The 12,035-nt window shown below is 43.0% G+C and overlaps 1 protein-coding gene across 1 annotated transcript in view; it reads right to left on the reverse strand.

Moving 5' to 3' along the window:
- The window catches only part of GNAI2 (G protein subunit alpha i2), a 389,314-nt gene that overhangs the window by 182,452 nt on the left and 194,827 nt on the right, over positions 1 to 12,035 (reverse strand). The window lies entirely within an intron of this gene.

Raw genomic sequence — 12,035 nt, forward strand, 5'->3', positions numbered from 1 at the left:
AGTAGTGCAGTGAAACCTGACAACATTTATTTAGAGTGCTGCTCCTAAGGACAAAATAAACATGAAATCTTGTTGTCCTCCACTCCAAACAATATGTCCTGGGCTATAGGAATTCCATACCCCTGTAGGGGGTATTAATTTTTATCAAGCTTTGGGCCCACCGGGCATGTGGGGGCCAGGTGACATTCATTTTTTCATTTTCATTTGTCAAAGTCCAAAATTTTGTAAAAAAAAAAACACACAGACTTTTTACGAAAGTGCAGATTTCACGATTTGTTTGCAAGTCGTAAAATCCCGGAGGGTCTGCCCTATGGGTGTTGCTCTGTATGGCCCAAATGATTAAAAAAAATTGTCGTTTAACATTTGAGGTGTTGTCCATGTTTGTACGCATACTTCTTTATTCACTTTAGATCAAATTATTTTAATGAGTCGTAAATATTGCCAACCCCCAATTGGAACTGACAAAATGACTACTTTTTAATCTTTCAATAAGATGTTTGTACACATCGTATGTTACCTTGCTTGGTTTTTAATAATTATTCTTTGCAGTTTATGTAACTTTTTTTCCTTACTCTTATGGACTGATAAGAATATATTGTGAAGCTTGTAAGTATCAGATAGTAAACATACTTACTTCTTTGAGCTGACGTGTTGTTTCCTCGTTTGAATGAACTTTTTGCTTTGGTCCCCTTGCTAGTGATGATCTGACAAGTTCTATGGTGTGTGCCTCTCTCCCTGCATGGCATAGTGCACCTGCCTCCGTCTTCAACTTTTTCAGCTTGCACCCCAGACAGGCTTCATAGTCATCGCTTCAATTGTTGAGTAGTAGAGGTTACACATCTGAAGTTGGTCCTTCCTCGTGGATTTATGGTGGCAGTTTGAGTAGAACTGAAATGGAGCCTTTTTCATCACACGGTACAGGGAGCTCCCTGTCTGGGAATTCCCTAAATGACTCTGAAAACTCCTTCTGGTGACAGGAATCTTCTCCGGTATCTTTATTCGGTGATTACCTTCCGATTTTCCTCGACAAACTTCGTCCAAACGTCTCCTTTTTTCCAAGAATTGAAGAGCCCTCAGCTAAGCTTTCCATCCAATGGTGGAAAAAAGCTATTTGAAGAAGGCAACCACACGTAGACGCTTCCCGGGAGGGCGTATGACGTCATAGGCAGCAGGATAAGACACCAAATGGTGGAACCGTAGACGACCAACAACAAATCAAGTATTAGCAAAGCCAATAGATCTCATCTATTTAATTGCTATTGGCTTTTGCAATGTGTTTTGCCCATGTTTTACATCAGTGTGGCTGCTGTTCAGCATGGTTAAAGTTAGTGGCATGGTGTGTCAGAGTGGAGTGGGGGAGTAGAGTTTCCGAGTGTTGGAGTGTTAGAGTGGAGTAGGGGGAGTAAAGTGTTATAGAGTTGATCATAGGGGAGTAGAGTTCAGTGGTTCAGCAGCAGAGGGCCGTGGAGTGTGGTGGAATAGGATGGAGTTGGCTGAAGTGGATTGAGGTAGTGGGGTGAACTGAAGTAGAGTGGGGTGGATTGGTGTTGGGTGGACTGGACTGAGTGGGGTGGTAGTCTGAACCGGCGTGACAGGGCTGGGGTGGATTGATTTGGAGTGATATGGAATGGAGTGGGGTGGATTGGAGTGGGGTGGATTGGAGTCGAGTCACTGGACTGAGGTGGGGTGGATTGGACTGGACTGGAGTGGAGTGGGGTAGACTGGATTGAAGTAGGATGGACTGAATTGGAGTAGGGTGGATTTTTTGTGGGGGGGGCTGAATGGATTGACTTGAATGGGTTGGACTAAACTGGCATGGGGTGAATTGGGTTCGGACAGAGTGGGCAGATTGGAGTAGAGTGTGGTGGACTGGAGAGAGTGGGGAGGATTGGTCTGGGGTGGATGGATTTGATTGAAGTGGGGTGGGATTGGGATGGATTGGACTGAGTTGTGTTCGACTGCAGTGGGATGGATTGGAGTGGAGTGTGTTGCATTGAGGTGAGGTGGATTGGAGCAGGTAGGATGGATGGAGTGGATGGATTGATTGGAGTGGGGTGGACTTAACTTGGATGGGTGGGTGGAGTAAGTGGAGTGGGGCAGATTAGAGTGGGATGGAGTGGATTGAGATGGGGTGGGATGGATTGGGCTTGGTAGACTGCAGGGGGTGGACTGCAATGAGGTTAAGTGGATTGGTTGGCATGGCATGAATTGGGGATTGGAGTAGGGTGAATTGGGGTTTGGAGTGGGGTGAATTGGGGATTGGAGTGGGGTGAACTGGGATTGCAGTGGGGTGAACTGGGATTGCAGTGGGGTGGACGTGATCGAGGTGGATCAGATCGGCATGGATTGGATTGGGGTGGATCAGATTGGAGTGGAGTGGCCTGGAGTGAGGTGACTGGATTGAGTAGGATAGGTTGGATTGAGTGGGGTGGGGTGGGGCAGGGTGGTGTGGATTCGGTGGGGGCACTGGATTGAGGTTGGTGGATTGGATTGGGGTGGCTTGAATAGATGTGGGGTGGACTGGATTGAGGTGGACTGGAGTGGGGTGGATTGGATTGGAGTGGGGTAGATTAACGTGGTTTGGAGTGAAGTGGATTAGACTGGAGTAGGGAGGACTAATGTGAGCTGGATTGGACTGGGGTGGGATGGATTGTATTGCAGTGGGATAGATTGGGTGGTGTGGGTGGATTTGCCTGTAGTGAGGTAGAATGGGTAGCGGTGAACGTGACTGGATGGGGTGGACTGGAGTGGATTGAAGTGGGGTGGATTGGATTGAAGTGGGTTAGACTGTAGTAGGGTGGGTTGGACTGGAGTAGGGAGAATCAGACTGGTGTGAGGTGGATCAGACTCGAGTGGGGTGGATTGGACTCAAGTGGTTTGAAGTGGGGTGGATTGGATTGGTATGGGGTAGATTGGTTTCGGGTGTATTGGATTGGTGTAGGGTTGATGGATTGGTGTGGGGTGGGGTGGAATGGACACTAGTGGGGTGGAATGGACTGTAGTGGGGTGGAATGGAGTGGAGCAGATTGGAGTGAGTTGCTTGGAATTGGAGAGGGGCAGGGAGGAGTGGGGCATATTGATTTGCATTAAAGTGGGCAGACTGTAGTGGAGCGGATTGTTTTGGATTGGATTGGGACAGATTGCTTTGGATTGGAGTAAAGCAGATTTGAGTGGGGCAGACTGTTTTGGAATGGGGTGGGGCAGACTAATTTGGATTGGAGTGGGACAGATTGTTTTAGGTTGGAGTGGGACATACTGGAGTAGGGAAGATTGTTCTGGATTAGAGTGTGCCAGATTGTATTAGGGTGGATTCAACTGAGTGGGTGGATTGGATGAAGTGGGGTGGACTGGATTGAGTGGGGTGTATTGGATCGGATTAAAATGGGGTGAATTGCGATGGAGTGGGGTGGTTTGAATTGGGGTGAGGTGGACTAGACTGGATTGGGGCATATTGTTTTTGATAGGATTGGGGAAGACTGAAGTGGGGCAGACTGTTTGGGATTGGAGCAAACTGGAGTGGGGTGGATTATTTCGGATTGGAGTGGGGCAGATTGGAGTGGGGCAGATTGGAGTGGGGCAGATTGTTCTGGATTAAAGTGGGGCAAAGTGTCTTGCATTAGAGCGGGACACATTGTTTGGTATTGAAGTAGGGCAGATTGTTTTGGATTGGGGTCCAGCAGACTGTAGTGGGGCAGATTGTTGTGGATTGGGGAAGACTGGAGTGGGGCAGATTGTTGTGGATTGGGGAAGACTGGAGTGGGGCAGATTGTTTTGGATTGGAGTGGGGCAGAAGGGCGTGTGGCATACTGTTTTGGACTGCATTTGAGGGGGCGTATTGTTTTGGATTGGAGTTGGGCAGAATGGAGTGAGGCAGACTGTTTAGTATTGCAGTGAGGAAGATTGAAATGGGAGTGAGTGGGGTGGATTGGACTGAGGTGTCTTGGTCTGCAGTGCGATGAATTGGAGTGGGGTGGAGTGGTGTGTGTTGCATTGAGTGGTGCAGATTGTTTTGGATTGAAGTGGAGCAAACCGGAGCGGGCAGATTAGACTGGGTCGGTTGGGAGGATTGGAGTGGGGTGGCTTTGGAGTAGATTCATTGGGGTGAGTGGTCTGGATTGGAGTGGGGTGGATTGGTGTGAGGATGAGGTGGGGTGGATTGGAGTGGATTATAGCAGGGTGCATTGCACGATTATGTGTTAAAGCATAATTTCAGAAATTACACATCGTAAAGAAACAATGACACTTTGCAATATTTAGAAGATAATCGTAATCTTTTGAGGACAGAACCCACAGACAAAAATGAAACATGAATACAATGTGAGAAAAGAAGACTTGGCAAAATAAAAGAAAGTTAGCTATATTAAAAAAAAAAAAAGGAAAAAAACAATTGCCAGTCACAAGCCTTCTGTTTGCAGGGCACTTGAGTTAAAAGAAGTACCTCAATCATGTCTCGAGTAGTGGAGGGGCACTGATTAAGCTGAATCAATGAGTGCTTGGTCACTGCTCCACAAAGAGAAACAGAAATTATGCTAGGCTTGCAGTGACGAAATACGAGGCTGTAAATAGATTGCCAAGCAAGCCATCAAATGGTATGCGACAAGCAGGCTCCAAGAAACTTTACTGTACACAACAGTCTCTCATTAGAGCATGCACTTGCAGGCACGACGCTAAAAAAGAAAAAAAAGAAGGATTACTACTATATTGGCGAATTCCAGACCCTCCCACTAAATGGCGGAATAATGTACAGCATGTCAATCTAGAAAATATTTATGCAGAAATTAGTGTCTAATGGTGTGATGCAAGGAGATGGTGCTGTGTGGATCGATACAAGTAAAGGTTGCCTTTGGCGATGACTAAATGAATTGGTTTAACAAAAGTTGTGGTTTTGACCCTGTAGTGGTGATCTCCGGACGGAGGCAAAAGCGTGATAGAAGTCGAGCTGAGAATGGCACTTAAGTATGTGATGACCCTTCCTACATCAACAGGTTGACTAACCTGTGGTGTATTTTATTCCTGGAGAAGGCACAAGATTTGGGCTCTGGTGCACATGGTATGGGGTGGGGTAGACAGAGTGTGCGATTCTATAGCGTATTGTGCAGGGCATTATGCATAGGTTTTCTGTGAGACTGAGACCGGTTGCTGTTTGCCTGGAGCTGAAAAATGGTGTAGAATATGTGATTTTATGGGTGGATATTGAGATGATGTATGTGCTCAGAGGTCTGCTGACTGTGTATGAGTCTGGCAGTGTGTGGGGAGGTCATATTTCTGTATACCTATCAGTGAGAAAGAGTGCTTGATAACTGGTTGTCATACGATGGTATTCCAGTTGGTGTGGTCCATGGTACAACATATGTGAACGGAGTTTGGTGTAGCCTATAGATTTTTGAGTATGAGAGCTGAATTGTTGGATTCGTTCAGAGAGCTAGTGTTTTTGAAGGAGGAGTGAATGTCTCGTGTGCAAGTTTGTTACACTATTGTGTGTCGTCAAGTTCACAAGAGTTCTACTGCCAGGCTGGTCAATAAGGAGTTGAGTCCGGTTTGTTTTTCGGTTACCCCTGTGCTGTGAAGAGTCCGAACAATATATACATTTAAGGACGATGTCAGTCTTTTTGACGGGTGACAGTTGTGTCTAGTGTGCGGTGCATCAGGCCCGATAGGCGCATTATTTGTTTGCCTATCTCGCATGTTGTGCAGAATCCCAGGTGTTTTTATTTTGGTTTAAGGTGTCAAACGCAGAAGGGGCGGAAGTGGGTGTTCATAGTGCGGAGGTAAAGACTGTGGCCAAGCTGAGTAAAATGGTACTCACATAATCTTAAAAGGATGTGGGGAAGTGCCAGGATAAAATACACCTTTTCTTCAAGTGTTTTAATAGTTAGCTACTTGGGCAGAGGAAGGTTCTTCTGACTCTGGTCTTTTAGACAGGTTATGTAGAAGATAAGGGGGGTTCACTCAAAGTACCTGACTAATTTAATTCATAAGAATTTTGGTCCTGGTCCGCGAGTTATGCAAACAGGTTTGAATGCAAACCCTAGGGAACTGAGGGTTGGTGGGTGAAGCAGGGGAGAAATTGGGGGGGGGGGAGAGATACTGACATATTTGAAGACCAGCTGTGCCAGATGAATTCCTAGCCACTGCTTTGTACACGGTGGAAGACAAAGTCCCAGATGGATACACTAGTGTAGTCTGGTGGCACTAAAAATCTAATTGTGTCAAGTGCTACCTTGAAATAAAGCTAGTTGAAGTGAAATATGCCATAGGGTTCCAAGATGATAAATACATGTGATGCGCGTGTGAAGTAGAGTTTTGTTTGTGGTCTTAAGGAATCCTGAGTTTTGGTCCCTGGAGGCGAACCTGATTAGAAAGGGGGTTTCCAAAGAGCTGTATCTGTCTGGGTAGTTTAGAACCACATGTTCATGGTCATTCCACTGTTGGCAATGACCATGGCAACTAGTTGAAATATTTTCCACAGTTTGTGCACTTAAGGTGGACTCTATCCACCTTAAGTGCACAAAGTAAGAGGTCAGACTGCTGTCTGTAAACAAAGTCCTTAGAATTTAATTCAGGCATCTCCACCTCACAGAAGTTTTGAAATTATACGCATTATGTTACCTCCATTCATGTATCATATCGGTATGTGTGTTTCCCAGATCTCACACTGTAAACAAATGGTCCTATGTCTAGGGCCTAGAACATACAGGGGAACAAGCCACAGGTGTTTGGTTACAACAGGGTAAATAACTGAGTAAGTACTGCAATTGGTGGAGCTAAAGAAAGCTACTGAACTCACATTCATCTTCAGACTGCAGCTGACAATTCTGTCACCCAACAAAAAGCCTTCATAGATGACTTTGTTCTGTTCCAGTTTGGGATGGACTGTTCACATGGGGAATAGGGTCAAGACTGATTTGCTTATACCTAGGTCCAAACTGGGGTGGCATGGTGAGATAAAGAACAATGGATTAAACCCAGATCTGTGGCTGGGGGTGAATTTAAGTAAAGTTTCAACACTAAGTACATCACCCTTTTGTGCTGCTAGGGCTGTTGAACAGACCAGATTGGATTAGACATGGTCAACGACATGAAATCAAGTGTGATAGGTCTACATTTGGCAGAATTTGGTGTCAAGTACATTCAGTTTTTAGTTAAGCTGTCACTCTGGCCCTAATGGTCTCTAGGGATTTAATTTGAGCTCATATGGAATTCGATAATCGACTGCAGTTTATGGAGTTTAACCACCTATTTTTATCTGGGGGCCTATCACTCTGTGACCTCGCATCAGGGTGAGCACTAAATACTGCACAAATGGGCTGATTTTATGTTCAGGTTCTGCACAAGAGCACAAAAAGCTCTTTCATAAAAGAACCACTGGCAAGTCCAAATAGTTAAGGTTAAATGAGCTAACATATCAAGTGTCAGCACATTAGAAGCAGGCCATTGTGGGGAGCTAGCAGAGAGTTATTTGGTTGTGTAGTAGTTTCTTGCATAGTTAAGTGCAACCAGAAAGGTTACAGAAGAATACTCCATTCATAATTCAAGATGTGACTGACAGTCACCAAACAATGGTTACTAGAGGCTGAAGAAAGCCAGTGGCTGAAAGGGGCAGATCCAAACCCCACTGTATGCATATTGTTACCAATAGTCTGTTTGACAGCTGCTTTTTGAAAACCAAGACCTAAAAATAAAAATGACCAACGTGTAAATTGGGAAGGCTGAAAATGAATATAGTGTTCTATTTCACCACATTTCCTTTACTGTTCACCAAGCAAGCAAATTAACGAAATATGGATACTAAAAGCAACTTAATTTGTTAGGCCAACTTAGCTCCCATAGAAGTTAGCAGATGTTTTATGGCAAGTTAGCAGATGTTTTAATGCAATTCTTTTCCATAAACTAGCATTAGCTAAATATATTTCTGTAACCCGTCTGTCATTAAGTATGCTCAATCAGTTTGCAACTTTAAAATATGTACAGCAGTTATGTTCAATAGGTTCAACTGAGCTTCTGCAAATTAAATAAAGGAATAAGGCCTGACATCAGAAATTCGTTCACGCCATTGCCCAGATCTCAAGTTGGAGACTAGTGTTAAATCAATTAGAGTGTAAACTGGAAAAAAAAAAATCAAAGTAGCCCTCAAAGTTCTATCTTCACAAAGTACAGCAGCGATGAGAGAAGTCCTCCCCTCCACTGAGCCATCCAATTTACGATTAAACCAGTTTTATTCTGTGAACGCATCCACTCCCACTATGTATTCAGTCCCAGTGTCTTTGATCAACAGTGTCAGTGAACAAAATCTCCAATGGGTAGCGTGTACAACCAGATTCTCTTCAAACCCTCTAAGGAGGCATGACCCATCACACACTCTCAAACAGACCAGCAGAGAATCCCAGCATAGGGTAAAGCCGAGAAAGCTGGAAAACTGATGGGTAAATCAGAAGTTTGAGGTCCTGCTGTACGCCAAATGTCACATCTTTAGAATATTTGTTTACAGTTTTATTTAGCAGAGTTATGCTACAAGACTGTTGTACGCATAATTACATTAAAACATTTCTACAGGTGAATTAATGCATATGTTAAATAGTGAATGAGAATACGAGTGAAATCAGACCAGGGTTCAAAAATGTAAGAAGTAGCTGGAATAAACCAGGTAGACAAGTATTTGTACAAAAGGAAAAATGAAAGGAAATTAAAAATGGAGGAAAGGAAGAAGCGAAGGTGAGGTTCAGAGCGGGTGGCCTAGTAGTCGTGGAACAAGGGCTTGCCCAGACTTAGCTTTCCTGACTTTTTAGTTAGTGTTCTTAGATGGCTTGGATAAAGATAGTCTTTAACTTTCAGAAATTTTAAGAGATTTTTGCTGTTAAGCTAGGCTTTCATTTTGGTCTTTTCAGCCTAGAAAATTAATTTATGGAACTTGGCAGCAAGAAATCACAGCAAATTAAAAACTGGCATTATATTTCACCATAGGAGGATGGAAGAATATTCCATATGATCAAAACTACACTTGACACGACCAAGGGGGTTGCACTTGAAAAAACAGTCTCATAAAACTACAAGAAAATCAAAGGCGTTCCACTAAAATGTTAGACAACAATGTTTTTATGTTTGGTAGCAACAAGACAACGTTACAGTGGTCCTCAAAGCTACTGTAATCAATATTGCTTAAAAAAGTACACACTTTACAGGCGTCAACAGCCAAAGGAAACAAGCATTCACAATTGCAATAGGTCTCACATTTTCTCGAGTCAGAGCTATTGGCATTGTATATTCAGAACTGGACTTTTCTTGCCACATAAACCCTGTCTCATAATTTCATCTTTTCCTGCCATGTTTTGGTGGTCACTGGCAGCTACTGACATCAGAAATTACAACCCCTTGAGGAGGGACGAGAAGATGACTGCACTACCACGTGTTGTGTAAATGTCTGGACAGAAATTCGAAAATAAGGCTGCAAAAGTATTTTATTTTTATTTTAACAGAATGAAAAGTCTTGCAAGCATTCTTGCCTCACATTTCAATAAGTGGAGAAGCCTGAGAAGATGTATGGCCCCAATAAAGGAGATAAGTAATTCCCGGTCTGTGATGTTGTGAGCGCTGGCAGGAAGGGGCCCTGAAGAGAGACAGAGACTCAAGGTGCGAAGCAAGGCTAAGCAAGTTTCACATCATTGCTTCTAGGTTTTGCTACATTCTACCAGAAAGGGCATATTGTGGCTTTCCTGAGCAGTGAGCTAAATGACCGGGTGTCTGTTTTGTAAAATAAGCTTATTTTAGGGGCCAGAGGTAGGCGGACGCACTGGAATAAAGCCAAAACAAATGTCAGCTAAATGGGATTAGATGGGAGGAAATGAATGCTGCAATAGAACGCAGGCAGCAACCAGCCTAAAACACTCACGGTGAAAGGGGAGTACCAAAGAAATAACAAAAATAGTCAGTCACAGCAACAGATAAAGAAACCAAAGTGAAATACAGTAGTTGGTCACTGCTCTGAAACAGAAAAAGGAGGGAGAAAAGGCACAACTGATCACTACTGAGCAAGAAGTTTCAAAGGACACTGCAACCAACAAATGAAATTGCTTTAAGCCATAAGTAGTATACTAAAAGTATACACGAGTTCGAATGCTTATGCTCGACCTAAAAAATGTGTTTTTTTTTTTTTTTAAATTAAAAAATACAGAACACACAATTTAAGGACAATAGGGCTAGTCAAGATAAATGGATTCAGTCAACACTAAATTAAGATAATTTTTTAAAGTGGAGGAATCACTAAGTATTGCTTTAATAACAAACTTGACAACTCCAAAATGAAATCCCCTTTAATAGGTACCCATACTTAATACAATCATTAAGGCGTAAATCCTAAAAACACAGTGTCAACTTGTTGTTGCGCAATAAAAGCAATGCTTGCCGCTATCTGGAATTAAAGAGAGATGATGAGCTACTATTAGCTGCCAATGTTACAGGGTCGATGGGGCAGAGGGAGAAAAGATGGGTGAAAGGGTCATAGTACCTTTAATCAAAGAAGCAACCTAAAGGACAGCAAGTCAGTGGTCAGGTTTGATATTGGTATTTAAACTGCCATTTCTACCTTTAAAAGAAAAAGTCTGGTTTGATGACCTGGAAGGCTTACTTTCATAGGTGATACTGAAAATAAATTTAGGCTAGGAGAGGGAACTGCCTGTGAAGAGAATAGGTTCTGTGATGTGGTAGACTAATAAGCAGGGCAAGTTTAAAGAGAAGGTTACCGAATTTATTTAAAATTCAAATAGATATATTTTATTTTGAATCAAAAATTTGAAAATAAAAACATGATGGATACCTCTTAAAATCTATTTATAAGGATATTCAAATTAATTACACATAAGCAACAACAAATTGGTTACTATGATTACAAGAATCCGAAAATGTTAGTAAATTCAGCAACCTCTTTTGCGGTGCCCCGCTTTCCAGTCTATCACACTTCCTCTTTACAGTTTTCACATCCTGGGGCCATAGTGCAGAGCAAGAGACGTGCGCCAACCTCCAAAGAGCACTCTAAAAAGCAGAACTTTATTGAACACCGAGATGCGAGTCATGACAGTAGAGGAAGAAAGCACTCTTTCCCAAGACAAATTCCAGTGATTCAAATATATCGCTAACCAAAGAAGTGGTTGCAGCAAAATAATTTAAAACAGGTCGCGAAGACCCTTACAGGTTTAAGTTAGGGAGAAGTGGTGAGGGTGGCGATAGGCAATAGATATTATAGGCTTGTTTCAGGTAAAGTAATAAACTACAAAATGGACAATCATTTTAGTGTTGCTGGCCAGGCACCTAACTTTACCTCAAACCTAGTCTAAAATAATATGTATCTTGCAAGAGTAACACTTATCATCAAATGTAAACATTTGTCATCTATAACATACCTTGTTTTTATGTACACGGTATCACCACAGAACATGTAAAACAATAGCCAGACATACAATAATAAGGTTTGCTGACTAATCGGAGCACACCACAGGCAGACTGTCTCTATGCTTAAGCGAAAAACAGTGACAACCGATGTGGAACCAGAACTATTTCACTAGTCGGAAATCAGAGCTTGAAAAGGAAATGATGCGCACAGGCCACAAATGCAGGGCGGGAGCGATATTTGTTGCTACCTGTCTGCAGATGCAGTGTTTGCAATGGGCACCACCTGCTGGGTTCTGTGTCCAGACAGGACACCCCAGAATCATGCCATTTATTTGAGGTAGTTGTGTTAATCGGTTTGGTTGTGGCAGCCTCAAACAGTAAAACCACAATCCAAACACCACTGCTGCTTCCACTTACAAGGAACCAAAGACGACTAGACGTAGGGCCGCTGGAATTATGCGATTGTGCGGCCGCTGCAATTTTAGCATAATTCTAGATTTGCTTCATCTTTTACGTAATCCATAATCTGCTGCATAATTTGCAGACTTTAACAAAAAAATTGTTTTGAGGGCCATCTGTACTAAAAATAAAGGAACGTGTTGTAGCGCGGTGAAAGGGCCCTTTGCAATGTTGACTGGTCACACCTTTCTGTT

The sequence above is a fragment of the Pleurodeles waltl genome, chromosome 9 (assembly GCF_031143425.1).
Source record: "Pleurodeles waltl isolate 20211129_DDA chromosome 9, aPleWal1.hap1.20221129, whole genome shotgun sequence".
Lineage (NCBI taxonomy): Eukaryota > Metazoa > Chordata > Amphibia > Caudata > Salamandridae > Pleurodeles > Pleurodeles waltl.